The sequence below is a fragment of the Ornithorhynchus anatinus genome, chromosome 17 (assembly GCF_004115215.2).
Source record: "Ornithorhynchus anatinus isolate Pmale09 chromosome 17, mOrnAna1.pri.v4, whole genome shotgun sequence".
In the NCBI taxonomy this organism is placed as follows: domain Eukaryota; kingdom Metazoa; phylum Chordata; class Mammalia; order Monotremata; family Ornithorhynchidae; genus Ornithorhynchus; species Ornithorhynchus anatinus.
In genome coordinates this window covers 43165949-43184205 of record NC_041744.1, presented here as the reverse complement: position 1 = coordinate 43184205, position 18257 = coordinate 43165949, and positions in this window count along the sequence as shown.

Below are 18257 nucleotides of genomic sequence, written 5' to 3'. Positions count from 1 at the left end.
CAATAGATGGAAATGAATGAATGAATAAATGAGCATACAGTCTCAATCATATTTATTGAGTGCTTACTGATCACACGATGCTGTCCTAAGCGCTGGGGAGAGTTGAAAGACATGGTAGTTGGTATAACCGTCCCCTGCCCACGATAAGCTTATAGTCTGAGTTGAAGATCGACATTAATGTGAATAGATGAATTGCAGTTATGAACCTAATCAGTTAATCTTATTTAATGTGCACTTACTGTACTATACAGAGCACTGTACTAAGCACTTGGAAGACTACAATACAATAGAGTTTGCAGACGTTAAACCTGCCCATAGTGAGTTTAGCAACTGCGGGCCGTGGGGTGGAGGGCAGAAGTGGTTATAGCTGAATATTTTACAGATATATACCTAGGTCCTGTGGGGGAGAGGGTGAAGTGAAGAAAGGGAGCAAATCTGAGTATAAGGTTGATGCAGAAGGGAGTAGGAAAAGAAGTTATGAAGGACAAATCAGGGACGGCCTCTTGGAGGGGGCATGCTTTTAGTAAAGCTTTGAAGGTGGAGAGAGAGGTCGTCTGCTGGATATGAAGAGGGAGAACATTCCAGTCCAGAGGTGGCCAGTGGGCGAGGAGAAGGTGGTGAGAGAGATAGACGAGTCTGAGGTATCGTGAGTAGGTTGGCATGAGAGGAGCAGAGTTTGCATGTTAGTTAGTAGCAGGAAAGTAGTGAGGTAGGGTGGCAAGGGGCAAGGTGATTGAATGTTTTAAATCCTGTGGTAAAGTGTTCTTCTTATGAGGCATAGGTTGGATGGGCAACCAACCTATGGAAGTTTTTGAAGTGTAGGGAGAAGTTCCTGAAGTGTAGGGTAATGTGGATTGAACCATTTTGTAGAAAAGTGATCAGGGCAGCTGAGTAAAGGTTGGGATGGAGTGTAGAGAGACAGGATGCAGGAAGATCAGCAAGGGGCTGATTCAGTAATTAAGGGAGTACTGGATAAGTGCTTGGATTAAGCAGGTAACAATTTGGATGGAGAGAATTACTGACTATATGAGAGTTGAATGAAAGACACAAGTCGAGGATAATATCGAGATTATGGGTTTGGGGGACATGGAGGATTGTGGTGCTTGTCTACCATGATTGAAAAGTCAAGCCCGGGGATGGGGTTTGGGTGGGAATACGAGTTCTGTTTTGGACATGATACGTTTGAGATGGGAGGGACACCCGAGTATTAATGTTGTGAAGGCAGGAGGAAATACAAGACTGTAGAGAAGAAGAGAGCCTAAAACTCAACATGGCCAAAACTGAGCTCCTCATCTTCCCTCCCAAGCCCTGTCCTCTTCCTGACTTCCCTATCGGTGGATGGTACGAGCATCCTTCCCGTCTCTCAGGCCCACAACCTCGGTGTCCTCTATGACTCGGCTCTCTCGTTCACCCCACACATCCAATCTGTAACCAAAACCTGCCAGTCTCACCTTTATAATATCGCTAAGATCCGCCCTTTCCACTGCACCCAAATGGCTATCTTACTGTTACAGGCTTTCGTAATATCCCAGCTAGATTACTGTGTCAACCTCCTTTCTGATCTACCTTCCTCCTCTCTCTCCCCACTCCAGTCTATTCTTCAGTCCGCTGCCCAGCTCATCTATCTGCAGAAACGCTCTGGGCATGTCACTCCCCTTCTTAAAAACCTCCAGTGGCTGCCTATCAACCGCCGCACAAAACAAAAACTTCTCACTCTGGGCTTCAAGGCTCTCCATCACCTTGCCCCCTCCTACCTCTCCTCCTTTCTCTCTTTCTACTGCCCACCCCACATGCTCTGCTCCTCTGCCACCCACCTCCTCACCGTCCCCCGTTCTCGCCTATCCGGCCATTGACCCCTCAGCCATGCCCTCCAACCAACTTGGAATGCCCTCCCTCCTCACCTCCGCCAAACTAATTCTCTTCCCCTCTTCAAAATCCCACTTAAAGCTCACCTCCTCCAAGAGGCCTTCCCAGACTGAGCTTCCCCTTTTCCCTCTGCTCCCTCTGCTCCCCCTCTGCCCCTCTTCACCTCTCCTCAGCTAAGCCCTCTTTTCCCCTCTTTCCCTCTGCTCCTCCCCCTCTCCCTTCCCCTCCCCTCAGCACTGTACTCGTCCACCCAACTGTATATATTTTCATTAACCTATTTATTTTGTTAATGAGATGTTCATCCCCTTGATTCTATTTATTGCCATTGTTCTTGTCTGTCTCCCCCGATTAGGCTGTAAGCCCATCGAATGGCAGGGACTGTCTATCCTTTGCCAATTTGTACATTCCAAGTGATTAGTACAGTGCTCTGCACATAGTAAGCGCACAATAAATACTATTGAATGAATGAATGAAAAGAGAGATCAAGGCTGGGGGTGTAGAGTGGGGAATCATCCACATGGAGGTGGTAGTTGGAGCACCGTGAGAATAAATGAGTTCTGCAAGAGACTGGGCGTTTATGGAGAATAGAAGGGGACCCAGAAGCGAACCCCGAGGGACTTTCACAGTTAGTGGGTTGGAGGCAGAGGAGGAGCACGTGAAAGAGGCGGAATATGAATATTGAAGTGATGGGAGCAGACTAAGAAAAAGACAGCGTCATTGAAGAAACACCGGATTAGGTTTCCAGGAGAATGGGGTGGTTGACAGTGTTGAAGGCAGCTGAGAGGTCAAGGTTGATTAAAGGCCGTTGGATCTGGCAAGAAGGAGACCACTGTTATCCTTAGGATGATTTTGGTGGAGTGAAGTGAGTGGAAAACAGAGAGAAAATCAGAGGAGAGCAAGTAGAGGCAGGTGTAGACAAATCTCAAGGAGTTGGAAGAGGAACAGTAGGGGGGAAATGGGACGATAATTGGGAGGAACTGTAAGGTCAAGGGAGGGTTGTTTAGGATAGGGGAGACATAAGCATGTTTGAAAGCAGTGGGGAAGAAACCACTGGAGAGTGAAGATAGAGAAGACAGTGGTCAGTGAAGGAGCAAGTGTTTTGGTAAGATGCAGAAGGATGGGGTCAGAGGCAGAGATGGAAGGGGTGGATTTTGAGAGGAGGCAGGTGATTTCCTCATGAGATACTGCTGGGAAAGATGGGAGGGACAGTCGAAGAGGGGACAAGAGGAGAGAGGGCCCGGAGAGGAGCCGGGAAGATTGTAGGGAGATCATGACGGGGGTTTTAGTTTTCTCAATAAAGTATGTGGTCAGGTTAGTACGTGGTCAGGGGAGTGAGGAGTGAGTTAAACCGCTGAATAATAGTCATATTAATGATGCTATGTATTAAGCACTTACTCTGTGCCAGGCACTGTTCTAAGTGCTGGGGTAGATAAAAGGTAATCAGGTTGCTCGAAGTCCCCAGCCCACATGGGGCTCACTTTCTTAATCCCCATTTTACAGATGAGGTAACTGAGGCGCGGAGATGTGAAGTCACACAGCAGTTAAGTGGCAGATTAGAACCTGCGACCTTCTGCCTGCCAGGCCCGTGATCTATCCACCCTGCCAGGCTGCTTCTCTACTGGTGTGGGCAGTATGCCTGGGCATTATTCATTCATTCTTTCTGTCAGTCATATTGAGAGTTTACAGTGTTCAGAGCACTATGCTAAGCACTTGGCAGAGTGCACTACGACAATAAACAGACACTTTGCTTTCCCACAACAAGATTACAGTCTGGGTTGGGGGGGGTGTGGAGACAGACGTTAATATGAATATATACATAAATGACAGATACATACTAAGTCCTGAGGGATTTGGAGAGGGAAAGGACAAAATGGGCGAGTCAGAGCAATGCAGAAGGGAGAGGGAGGCTTAGTCAAGGAAGGCCTCTTGGAGGAGGAATTCCTTCAGTAAGGGTTTGAAGTGGGGGGAGAGTAAGCACCTGTTGGATTTGAGGAGGCATCTCTCCTCACCTTGCCGCCCTGTCCTCTCTTCCCACTCTCGACGATCAGGTCTCCGCTCTCAACTCCACCCTCTCTACTCATCTCGACTCTCTCGCCCCCCTTTCCCTCCACCGCTCTCGCTCCACTAACCCACAGCCCTGGATCACCTCCTCCGTCCGCCTCCTACGCTCCTATGCTCTAGCTGCTGAGCGCTGCTGGCGAAAGTCCAAGCACCAAGCCGACCTTTCACACTTCAAATTTATCCTTTCCTGCCTTAACTCTGCCCTCTCCTCCGCCAGACAAAGCTTCTTCTCCTCCCTCATCGACACCCATGCCCGTCACCTCCGCCGATTGTTCCGGACCTTTAACTCTCTCCTTAGGCCCCTGTTCCTCCCCCTCCCCCATCTCTCACCCCCAGTGATCTGGCCACCTATTTCCTCACGAAAATCAACACGATCAGGTCTGAGCTCCCCAAAGTCACCCCTCCGCCTCTCCCCTCCCCCCCACCAACCCCCTCCCCTACTTTCCCATCCTTCCCTGCAGTATCCTCAGAGGAGATCTCCTCCCTCCTCGCAAGTGCCACCCCCTCCACCTGCGCCTCGGACCCCATTCCCTCTCACCTCCTTAAAACCATCGCCCCTGCCCTCCTACCCTCCTTAACTTCTATCTTTAACCACTCAATCTCCAAGGGCTCCTTCCCCTCTGCCTTCAAACATGCCCACGTCTCCCCCATCCTAAAAAAACCCGCTCTTGACCCCACTTCCCCCTCCAGTTATCGTCCTATCTCCCTACTACCCTTCCTTTCCAAAATCCTAGAACGAGTCGTCTACAATCGATGCCTAGAATTCCTTAACTCCCATTCTCTCCTGGACCCCCTCCAATCTGGCTTCCGTCCCCTCCACTCTACCGAGACTGCTCTCTGTAAGGTCACCCATGACCTCCTTCTTGCCAAATCCAATGGCTCCTACTCCATTCTAATCCTCCTCGACCTCTCTGCTGCCTTTGACACTGTCGACCATCCCCTCCTCCTCCATACCTTATCTCACCTTGGCTTCACGGACTCCGTCCTCTCCTGGTTCTCCTCTTACCTCTCTGGCCAGTCATTCTCGGTCTCCTTCGCTGGAGCCTCCTCCCCCTCCCATCCTTGAACTGTTGGAGTTCCTCAAGGGTCAGTTCTTGGCCCTCTTCTGTTCTCCATTTACACTCACTCCCTCGGTGAACTCATTCGCTCTCACGGCTTTGACTACCATCTCTACGCAGATGACACGCAGATCTACATCTCCGCCCCTGTCCTCTCCCCCTCCCTTCAGGCTCGCATCTCCTCCTGCCTCCAGGACGTCTCCACCTGGATGTCGGCCCGCCACCTAAAACTCAACATGAGCAAGACTGAGCTCCTCATCTTCCCTCCCAAACCCGGTCCTCTCCCAGACTTCTCTATCACCGTGGATGGCACGACCATCCTTCCTGTCTCTCAGGCCCGCAATCTCGGTGTCATCCTTGACTCATCCCTCTCGTTCACCCCACACATCCTATCCGTTACCAAGACCTGCCGGTTTCACCTCTACAATATCGCCAAGATCCGCCCTTTCCTCTCCACCCAAACGGCTACCTTACTGTTACGGGCTCTCGTTATATCCCGGCTAGACTACTGTGTCAGCCTTCTCTCTGACCTCCCTTCCTCCTCTCTCGCCCTGCTCCGGTCTATTCTTCACTCCGCTGCCCGGCTCATCTTCCTGCAGAAACGATCTGGGCATGTCACTCCCCTTCTTAAACAACTCCAGTGGTTGCCTATCGACCTCCGCTCCAAACAGAAACTCCTCACTCTAGGCTTCAAGGCTCTCCATCACCTTGCCCCTTCCTACCTCTCCTCCCTTCTCTCTTTCTACCGCCCACCCCGCACGCTCCGCTCCTCTGCCGCCCACCTCCTCACTGTCCCTCCGTCTCGCCTATCCCGCCGTCGACCCCTGGGTCACGTCCTCCCGCGGTCCTGGAACGCCCTCCCTCCTCACCTCCGCCAAACTGATTCTCTTTCCCTCTTCAAAACCCTACTTAAAAATCACCTCCTCCAAGAGGCGTTCCCAGACTGAACTCCTCTTCCCCCTCTACTCCCTCTGCCATCCCCCCTTTACCTCTCCGCAGCTAAAGCCTCATTTTCCCCTTTTCCCTCTGCTCCTCCACCTCTCCCTTCCCATCCCCACAGCACTGTATTCGTCCGCTCAACTGTATATATTTTCGTTCCCCTATTTATTTTGTTAATGAACTGTACATCACCTTGATTCTATTTAGTTGCCATTGTTTTTACGAGATGTACTTCCCCTTGATGCTGTTTATTGCCATTGTTCTTGTCTGTCCGTCTCCCCCAATTAGACTGTAAGCCCGTCAAACGGCAGGAACTGTCTCTATCTGTTGCCGACTTGTTCATCCCAAGCGCTTAGTACAGTGCTCTGTACATAGTAAGCGCTCAATAAATACTATTGAATGAATGAATGAATGAATTCCAGGACGTGGCAAAGGACGTGGGCAAAGGGCGATGTGGTGAGGAAGGAGAGATTGTGGCACGGTAATAAGGTTAGCATTAGAGGAGCGAAGTGTGTGGGCAGGGTTGTAGTGAGAGAGTAGTGAGGTGAGGTAGGAGGAGGGAAGGTGAGTGAGGGCTCTAAAGCCAGCGGTGAGAAGTTTCTGTTTGATGAGGAGGTGGATGGGCCGCCACTGGGGTTCTTTGAGGAATGGGGTGACATGTCCTGAACGTTTTTGTAGAAAAATCATCCAGCAGCAGAGTGAAGGATGGACTGGAGTGGAGCGAGACAGGAGGCTGGGAGGTCAGTGAGGAGGCTGAGAGAGTAACTTAGGAGGGACAGGACAAGGGATGGTAATGTGATAGTCTGGATGGAGAGGAGAGGGAGGATTTTAGCAATGTTGTGAAGGTGCACGGGTCACTACCAGGTCTACTTGTCTGTGCTGGGTCTTAGATTTTTCAAATTATTCCCCCCCACCACATACGCACCAAGATTATTTTCTATTTCAGACACCTGTCACTGGCAGAGCTGAGCGAGCAGCATGTGACCCATAAAAATGAAACCGTATCAGGAGTTGAAAGATAGACGTATATGTGTGAAGAAAGGTCTAGCCTGTTGCAAGCTTATGATAATGGAGATGATAAGATTGATTAGAATGATTAGAGAAACAACGTGGCTAGAGAAGCAGCATGGCTCAGTGGAAAGAGCCCAGGATAAGGAGTCAGAGGTCATGGATTCGAATTCCATATCTGCCACTTGTCAGCTGTGTGATTGTGGGTAAGTCCCTTAAATTCTCTGTCCCTCAGTTCCCTCATCAATAAAATGGGGATAAGACTGTGAGCCCCAAGTGGGACAACCTGACTACTCTGTATCTACCCCAGCCCTTACAACAGTGCTCTTCACATAGTAAGCGCTCATCAAATACCAACATTATCATAATGACAATAACTGTGATATTAGTTAAGTACTCATTACATTCCAAACGCTTAGTACAGTGCTCTGCACATAGTAAGTGCTCAATAAATGCTTCTGAATGAATGAACGAATCCCTATCACTCTGCCATTCACTAAGATAGTCCTTGCCCACACAGGGTTACAAGTCTAAGTTGGGAGAGGGAGAACAGGTATTCAATTCCCATTTTACAGATAAGGATACTGAGCCACAGAGAAGTTCACTGAGTTCCCACAGTTCTCACAGCATGCAAGTGGTGGGGTTGGGATTGGAACCCAGGTCTCCCGATTTCCAGGTCCGTGCTCTTTAGACTCAGACGTATGGCCAGGACTTTGACTCCGGATCTATATATTCCTGATATCTTAGTGATACTAAATTCATCATGCAATCATTCCTCATGCCACTGACTTTCTTGGGCATTATAAATGAATTGAGCGGAGGGGAGAACAAAGTTGATAAACATTCCAAATGGTACTTTGTCTTAAAAATTACATTTGGCTACTGGCTCCCTCGATAGGCTTTCTCAACGGCATAAGATTCCAAGAATCCTTGCTGGATTCCCATCAGTACATATTATCGGTCCCTAAATCCCACTTCAGGGTGTCCTTTGTCCTTGAGGGGGCATTGAGGTTGGTAATCATGGAATGTCTCAGCAAGCCCCAAAGAGCAACAACAACCTATCGGTGGAAGGAGAGTGGAGAAGAGAATAAGAGGCTTCAGGTTTGTGAAACCCTCACTGTCGTCCCTAATGGGTGATGCCTGCCATTTTGGGCCCAGTGAAGAGGAAGGGTGCCACCTTCTTCCTCTCCCTCTGTTTACCGTGTCCCTTTCCTTTTTTGCCAGATTCCATGTCTACTTCCTGGTGGCTCCTGGCCGGGACTCTGGGTGCCCTGGCCCTGGCTCTCTTAGCGTCTGTGCTAGCACTGGGGATCCTCATGACAAATTGTAAGTAACATCTGGATGAACCAAAATAACGTCCTGCTCCGGAATAGGTCTATGAAACAGCTACTTTTCTCCCCTCTGAAATAGCAGTAGATTAATTCGTTCTTTCAATTAGATTTATTGAGCTCCTACAGTGGGCAACGCACTGTACTAAACACTAGGAAGAATATAATAGACCAATAAACAGGAACGTTCCCTACCTGCAGTGAGCTCACATTCTAGAGATAGATGATGCCGTTTATCCACTTTCTCCTCATCCTATTTTCATTATTCTTATAGGAACAATGATGGTAAGTAATAAAATCTTGGTCATGTTTTTAGACCCTTCTGGCCAAGGACCCGAGAGCCCTTTTTCAGTTTCCAACACCACAACCCAAATAGGTAGGTGATACAACCTTCTCTTCTCTCATTTTCCAACTGAAATAGAGAAACTTTCAAATTAAACCCACATTTTTCATCCTTGACCAGATCTGCCAGAGCAATTGTGAAAAGGAAACTAATCTCCTGGAGGAGATTCTATTGGCCTCACATCCTGAAACAAGAAATACACTAATAGAGCAAAAAGCAAGCAAATGTAGACAAATAATGCTTCTGTGCCACTTCTGGTCCCAGGGTTGAAACCCATCCCATATATGTAGGCAGGGAGGCGAAGGCAAGAAGATCGAAAAGCTGTGGGCATGTAGCAAGATACATACAGATGGTGTGGAAGGGAATGATGGTCATGAAACCTTTTAACTACAAGAGCTGCCCAAATGTTTAGGATCCCATCAACAGTAGCATCATATTTGAAAAAGAAGGTTCAATGAAAATGACAATGATCATTCAGCCTAATAAAAGCGTGTCTGGAAATCAGTAGCCATGATTTCTGCTCCCGATTCTGACACTGGTTTTGGTGTGTCCTTGGGAAAATTACTTAATTCATTCAATTGTATTTATGAAACGTTTACTGTGTGCAGAGCACTGAACCTTAGTTTGGGAAAGTACAACAATAAAGAGTGACGATCCCCGCCTGCAATAAAAACCCAGTCTGGGGGTCAGGGGAGACAGACTTCAGTAGAAATAAATGAAATTACAGATACATGCATAAGCACTGTGGGGCTGGGAGTGGGGTGAAGAGCAAAGGGAGAATGTCAGGGCAACACAGAGGGGAGTTGGAGATGAGGAAAAGTGGGACTTTTGAAATTTTAGGTGGGATTGGTTGAGTGATTGTATTAACGTGGTAGAATGGATTGAGAGGAAAGGACGGGTTTTGTGATGTTGTGAAGGTAGGACTGACAGGATTTGGTGACGGATTGAATTTGTAGATTAAATGAGAGGGAGGAGTCATAGATAATGCCGAAGTTACAAGCTTGTGAGACAGGAAGGATGGTGTTATGATCTCAAGTGATGGGAAAGTCAGGGAGAGGTCAGGGTTTGCGAGGGAAGATAAGGAGCTCTGTTTTGGACATGTTAAGTTTGAGGTGACGGGAGGACAACCAAGCAAAGATGGCTTGAAGAAAGGAGGAGACACGAGCCTGGAGAGAGGGAGAGAGATCACGGGAGGAGATGTAATCCTATAATGTTGCAGTTTCTTCTTCAATAAAATGGGGATAATTATCCCTGCCTCTCCCCTCATTTGCAGGGATGTTGCCAGGGCATAAGAACCAAATTGAAATGGAGGGCTTGGAAATATGGACCTGCTATGAAATTGCAAAATGGAGTTACCTAGTTGATAATTTCCTCCTTTGTATTTCTAGGCTGCTACTCTGGCTCTTGCCCAGAGAACTGGATCTGGAACAGAGGGAATTGTTATTATCTTTCTAGAGAAGACAGGAATTGGTCAGAGAGTCAAACTGCCTGCAGGAGTATGAATTCCAGTCTCCTGAAGATAGAAGACAGGGAGGAGCTGCAAGTGCGTTCTCTCATATTTGAATTTCTAATAGTTATTTTTTTGGGGGGTAAAATAGTGGAATCTTATCCTGTTTGTTGCAGTAATCTTAGTAGTAGTGGTAGTATGGTACTTGTTAAGTCCTTGCTATGCTAAGCACTGTTCTAAGTGTTGAGGTAGATACATATTTAAAAGGTTGCACTTGTACCACATGGGGCTCACACTCTTAATCCCCATTTTACAGACAAGGCAACTGAGGCCCAGAGAAGTTAAGTCATTTGCCCAAGGTCAAACAGGAGACATGGTGGAGCCTCAATTAGAGCCCGGGTCTTTCTGACTGGGAGGCCCATGCTCTATCCACTAACCATTCTGATTTTCATAATAATAATAATAATGATGGTATTTATCAGGCACTTACTATGTGTCAAGCACTGTTCTAAGAGCTGGGGTGGATAAAATGTTACCAGTTTATCCCACCTGGGGCTCACAATCTTAGTCCCCATTTTACAGATGAGTTAACTGAGGCACAAAGAGGTGAGGTGACTTGCCCAAAGTCACACAGTGGCAGAGCTGGAATTTGAACCCATGACCTCTGACTCACAAGCCCGGGCTCTTGCCACTGGGCCATGCTAGGCACAATGCTTTACTGAGCGCTTACAGTGCGCAGTACACTACACTAAACTCTCTGGAGAAAAAATTATAACAGTGTGACGGAGACATTCTCAATTTTTGAAACTTCCGATACTTCCATTTATAAGCAGATCAACAGTGGGTCAGTTCATAAAACTACCAAGAAGTTTCCAGTACTCAGGTAAAGAATGAGAGAGAAATCTTTGTCCTTCATCCCTAACAGAGGGATAGTCTAAGAATCAATGAAACAATGGAAAGGGTGATTTAATTCACATTAATTTTCCCATACGAAAGCCTGGCTTTGTCAGCAATAATTGTGAGGCACTGAAGACATTGCCCTAAAAACATGGAGCATGATGAGAAGCGAAGACTACTCACATCGATGAGGAGACTTGACTATCCTTCTTCTTTCTGCTCCTACTCTCAAGAAGGTTTGTATGCCTACTGCATACAACAGGTACAAGAACATAACCATTATTTCCCTTTTACTCAAGGAATTATTATAGATCTCTCTATTGGTAATATACAATAAATACCACAGATTGACTGTTGAATGGAGAATCACTCCCAAGTGTAGCCCGGGGTCCAAGAGTGTAGGGGGTCTGATATACCCTGTGGAAACCAAGGGTCAGGCTAAGAGCAGAACCTGATGATGATACTGTGAAACTGCATTCCTCCTCCTCCTCCTCCTCCTCCTCCTAATAATCATTATCATTATTATTATGATGATAATACTAATAAAAAGAATTATATTGTTTATTGAGCATTACTATGTGTGAAGCCCCATATGAAGGGTTAGGGTATAAACTAAGAGAAGAAGCGTGGCTTAGTGGAAAGAGCACAGGATTGGGAGTCAGAGGACCTGGGTTCTAATCCCGGCTCCACCACTTGTCCACTGTGTGACTCTGGGCAAGCCACTTCACTGCTCTGTGCCTCAGTTACCTCATCTGGAAAATGGAAATTCAAACTGTGAGCCCTGTGAGGGACAGCGACTGCATCTAATCTGATTATTTTGTATCTACCCTCGTCTGGCACCTAGAAAGCGCTAAACAGATGCCATAATCATTATCATTATAACGGAGGCACAGAGAAGTTTAAAGACTTGTCCAAGATAATTCGGCAAACCTATGGTGGAACTGGCTTAATACCCAAGTTCTTCTGACTCCTAGGCCTGGGATCCATCCACTAGGTCACACTACTTCTCAGTGATTCTTAGTGAAGTTGCTATCTTTATAAGCCTTATATAAGATTACTTTTTGTTCTGCCCAAAGTATGTCTATGTCATTGCCTTTTCTCGCCATGGATGGAAAGTTTCTGAAGGAGATGGTTTGTGTCTTCAGTTGTCCATGACTGAAGGTATTTGGTGGTTATTTAGAGATTTTACCCAACCTATATCCTCTTGAAATGTCCTGCTTCCATGAAAGAAAATAACAGCAAATATGTCTCCATGGTTTGGTTGTGGTTCCACCCAGGATTTTCTGAAACATTTGAAGTCTTATTACTGGATTGGACTGTCTCAGAATGGCTCTGATGGACCTTGGCTGTGGGAGGATGGATCTGGTCTCTCCCATGACCTGTAAGTTTATGTCCTTTGTGGTGATCTGTCACTGATTCTGCTCTATGGGCCACTGTCCCATCTGAATAAAGGAGAAGGGCAGGAACCTAAATCTAGAATTTAGGGACTTTGATATGAGTGTAGCAGGATAACAACTTCGAGTCCAACCCTCCACTTTCCATCTGGGTCACAGAAAGAGAAAAGACTACATTTCTGTTTACTGAGCTATGAGGGAGGACACATCTTACCTCTTGGATTTTCTCTGATTTCCCTGGACTTCAGTAATAAAGCGACTTCTAGTCTATTCATTGGTTGTGTTTTAGTATTTATCTGATAGAAAATATGTGGGAAGATGGAAGTCCCAGATGCTTATTACAAATTCAAGGTTATAACAGTATCTAGTTGCACAGACCTCTCACCAAAGATCATGTGACTTTAACTCGAAACAAGATTTCAGTGTTATTTAATCAGTTTAGACTGGGACTTCCAATCCCCCCAATAAACATCTGACTTATGCATCATCTTGTGAAAATAGACATATCTTTTATCCAACCAGTACTGTTTGGGGCATCACTCACCTTCTTCTATGATTAATAATTTCAAAGCTTTCCTTGGATTCATGAATCTCATTCCCTTCAATTATTCAAATGTGACCCTGTTTCAAAAACATGAGCTATTCACTGCCAGAACACGGAGAAACACATCTATGTATCCATGTGAGAAAATAAAATTGGAAATTCAATATTCTGACCTCCTCTCTTGCCTTCTTTATAAATTCTTTCCTGTTGACTTGGCCTCTATTTCCATATTTAGAACGTTACACTGCTTTACTCAGCTCAAATGTATTTGGAAAGGGCTTATAGATATGATGACTCTTTCTTCACAGGTTACCTGTGCAAGACCGTGGAAGCTGTGTGTCTTATGGATTGAAAGACAAATTTTCATCTGAAGACTGTTTCCATTCAACACTGTATATTTGTGAGCGAACAGCTATTTAGGTTTAAGTATGTTATACTAGAAATGATGTAATTAAACATTCTTGTTTAAAGATTTCCTATAAAGTTAAAGGTAATGGATATGCTTATTGTTCTATTGTACTCTCCCCAATGCTTAGTACAGTGCTCTGCATGCAGTAAGCACTCAATAAATATGATGGAATGAATGAAAACACCTCTGGTGGTCACTTGGAATGTAAATGGGTTAGAATCATATGCAGACCAGTGGATTGTTGCTGTTCAGAGATTTGAGAATGACAAGTATTCACATGGAAGAACAACTGACTTGATGCATCAAATTACCCACAGTTAGAGTTTAGGTAACTGCATTCATGAAGAATTTATGTAACTTATGTGTGGCTCAGTGGAAAGAGCATGGGCTTTGGAGTCAGAGGTCATGAGTTCGAATTCCGGCTCTGCCACTTGTCAGTTGTGTGACTGTGGACAAATCACTTAACTTCTCTGTGCCTCAGTTACCTCATCTTTAAAACGGGGATTAAGACTGTGAGCCCCACGTGGGACAACCTGATTCCCCTGTGTCTACCCCAGCACTTAGAACAGTGCTCTGCACTGCACTGCATAGTAAGCGCTTAACAAATACAACATTATTATTATTATTATCGATAGCATTCTAATAAAATGTACATACTTTACTAGATTTCATTTGTTCGCTGCAAATATTATAATAATAAAGACAATAATAAAAACTAGTACTTAAGTGCTTACTATGTGCCAAGCACTTGCTGAGCACTGAGGTAGATATAAGATGATGAGATTGGGCATGGACCCATTCCCCCATGGGCTCACAGTCTAAGGGAGGGGGGGGAGAACAGAATTCAATTCCTTTTTACAGATGAGGAAACTGAGACACAGAGGAGTTAAGTGGTTTGCCCAAAGTCACACAATGGATAGGTGATGGAACCAGGGTTAGAAGACAGATCTTCTGACACCTCAGGCCTGTGTTCTTTCCACTTGGCCATGGTGCTACCCTATAACATAGAGGAAATTTATAAACTTTTGAATAAGATCCAAAGAAAATGGAAAATACATATGTGTACGTGGGACAAAATTTATTTCTTGGAGTTGAGAGGAATATGACAAAAGGGCTCCATCCACTAAACTCCTATCCTTTCCCTCAAGAGGCCACAATAATAATAATAATAATTATGGTATTTGTTAAGCGCTTACTATGTGCTGAGCACTGTACTAAGCACCTGGGTAGATACAGGGAAATCAGATTGTCCCATGTGGGGATCACATTTTTTAATCCCCATTTTTACAGATGAGGAAGCTGAGGCACTGAGAAGTGAAGAGACTTGTCCAAAGTCACACAGCAGACAAGCGGCAGAGCTGGGATTAGAACTAACGACCCCTCATTTCCAAGCCCGTATTCTTTCCACTGAGCCACGCTGCTTCTCTACCCACAATCAAAACCGTGGGTAGACCTGTAATCAAATTCTATCTCCCAACATCAGATGTGGCACTTAGACTTCTCTCTGACTGTGAGACGAAGATCTATTGCAGGAGACATACCCAGTTTCAAGAAGAGAGTCATCAGCAACCCCTACAAACCATGATCTACCACATATGAAATGGCAAGATTATTAGCAAGGGCCTGGAATGCGGTTACCTACCAGCCCTTCACCTTCTCTGCATGGGATCAATAAGAAGCATAGATAACAGCAGATTAGCCAAACAGCTGCTGAATGGGCAATTGAAAATGGTACCCCCATGATGGGGGTCAAAAAGTATCCTCATTCACACACACTATCTCTTTCTTCTCCTATAGGCTCCTTTTAGCCAGTTAATCAGTTTTTCCCAATGATGCGACTATTCCTCTTCACATTTAGGCTCTGGAAAAGGAGTTGAAAAGGCTTTGTACTATACTTATCACTATACTAAACACACTGGAGGGTACTGTACAATATAAAGAGCTTACAGTCTGGAATAGGAGAAAACACATTAAAATTAATTCCTGGAGAAGAAGCGTGGCTTATTGGATAGAGCACAGGCCTGGGAGTCAGAACAACCTGGGTTCTAATCCCAGCTCCACCACAGGTCTACTGTGTGACCTCAGGCAAGTCGTTTAACTTCTCTGTGCCGCAGTTACTTCATCAGTAAAATGGGGACTAAGATTCTGAGCCCTGTGTGGAACGGGGACTGGGTCCAACCTGTTTATCTGGAAACTACCCTGATAATTAGTCTAATACCCGGAACATTATAAGTGCTTAACAAGCAGCGTGGCTCAGTGGAAAGAGCACAGGCTTGAGAGTCAGAGGTCATGAGTTCGAATCCCTGCTCTGCCACTTATCAGCTGTGTGACTGTGGGCAAGTCACAACTTCCTTGTGCCTCAGTTACCTCATCTGTAAAATGGGGATTAAGGCTGTAAACCTCACGTGGGACAATCTGATTACCCTGTATCTACCCCAGAGCTTAGAACAGTGCTCTACACAGAGTAAGCGCTTAACAAATAACAACATTATTATTAATATTAACAAATAACATAAAAAAGTGTATATAAGTGCTGCAGGGAAGTGTCAGTGAATATTCAGTTCTTGAAGGGTACAGATCCCATTTCATAGGCAACAAGAAAGGAGAGGGAGTAAGGGAGATGAGGGCTTCATCGAGGAAGATCTCTTGGAGGACATGAGGTAGCTGAGACACTGAGAAGTTAAGTGACTTGCCCAAGGTCACACGGGAGATGTGATTTTAACAAGGCTTTGAAGGTGGGGAGAGTGATGGTCTGTGGTATAGGGTCAGGACTTTAACTTCTGATCTCCTGATCATTTGCCTGATATTTTAGTGATATTAAATTCATCACGCCCTTATTCATTATACCATTGATTTCTTCAGTCATTATGAATGAAATGAATGATATGAGGGAGGGCAGAACAATTTTGATAGACCTTCTAAATGGAACTTGGTTTTAAAAAATAAATTTTGCTACTTGTTTCCTGGAAAGTCAGGCTTTCTCAATGGCATAGGATTCCAAGAACAACCTCTTTGCATCAATATGTATTATCAGTTCCTAATCCTGAGAATATTAAGGACTGTTAATATTATCAATATAAGGGACTGATAATATTGGCTTATTGGAAGGAGCATGGGCCTGGGAGTGAGAAGATCATGGGTTCTAATCCTGACTCTGCTACATGTCTGCTGTGTGACCTTGGGTGAGTGACTTAACTTCTCTGCGCCTCAGTTCCCTTATCTCTAAAATGGAAATTAAGACTGTGAGCCTTATGTGGGACAGGTACTGGGTCTAATCCGACTATCTTGCATCTACTCCAGCGCTTAGAACGGTGCCTGGCACATAGTAAGCGCTTAACAAATACCATAATAATAATTATTATTATTATAACCGAGGCACAGAGAAGTTAAAAGACTTGCTCAAGGTCATACAGCAGACATGTGGTAGAACTGGGTATAGAAACCAAGCCCTTCTGACTCCCAGGCTCGTGATTCATCCACTAAGCCATATTATTTCTCAGTGATTCTTAGTGAAGTTGGTATCTTTACAAGGCTTATACAAGATTTATTTTTATGCATCCAAAATATGTCTGTATCACTGTTTTTTTGAGCCTCAGTTACCTCATCTGTAAAATGGGGATTAAGAGTATGAGCTCTATGTGGGGTAGGTACTATGCCCAACCTGATTAGTTTGTATCTACCCCAGCACTTAGAATAGTGCTTGGCACATACTAAGTGCTTAAATACCATTATTATTATTATTGTTATGGTATTTAAGCATTTGCTATGTGCCAAGCACTGTTCTAAGCACTGGGGTAGATACAAGCTAACCAGATTGTCCCACAAGGGCCTCACAGTCTTAATCCCCATTTTACAGATGAGGTAACAGAGGCACAAAGAGGAGTTAAATGACTTGCCCAGAGTCACACAGCTGACAAGTTGGGGATCAGGATTAGAACTCTCGACCTCTGACTCCCAAGCCCGTTCTCTTTCCACTAAGCCACGCGGCTTCTAATAACCAGGTCAGGGTGTCTTTAGGATTTAGTCTGTAGAGGATAAGAGAAAGAGAGTGGAGGAGAGAAGAAGGAGGGGAAGCAGCGTGGTTCAGTGTAAAGAGCCTGGGCTTCGGAGTCAGAAGTCATAGGTTCGACTCCCTGCTCTGCCACTTGTCGGCTGTGTGACTGTGGGCACGTCACTTAACCTCTCTGTGTCTCAGTTACCTCATCTGTAAAATGGGGATTAACTGTGAGCCTCACGTGGGACGACCTGATTACCCTGCATCTCCCCCAGCGCTTAGAACAGTGCTCTGCACATAGTAAGCACTTAACAAATACCAACATTATTATTATTAAGAAGGGGTTCCAGGTTTGTGGAAATTTGTAGGCTGGGGTGATTGTCATTCCTAAGGGGTAACGTCTGCCATTTCTAGCCCAGTGAAAAGAACAGGTGGCTCATTCTTCCCATCCCTCTGTTTACCGTGTCCCTTTCCCTCTTTGCCAGATTCCATGTCTACTCCCTGGCGGCTCCTGGCTGGGATTCTGGGGGTCCTGGCCCTGGCCCTCAAGGCATCCGTGCTAGCACTGGGAGTCCTCATGGTAAATTGTAAGTAACATCTAGATGAACCAAAATAACGATTTGCTTCAGAACAGGTCAATGAAATAGCTATTTTTTTCCCTCTGAAATAGCAGAGCGATGATACAGTTTATCCCTTTTGTCCTGATTCTATTTGAATTATCATTTTAGGAATAATAATGATGTTATATTCACTGATCATATCTTTAGACTCTTCTGACCCAGCAACTGAGAGCCCTTTTAGAGTTCCCAACACCACATCTCTAAGAGGTAGGTGGGACTAACTTTTCTCATTTTCAACTTGAAGGAGAGCAAGTTTCCAAATTCATTGCACATTTCAGATCTTTGGCCAGATTTGCCAGAGAAATTGTGTAAAGCAAGCCAATCTCCTGGAGAAGACTATATTAGTCTC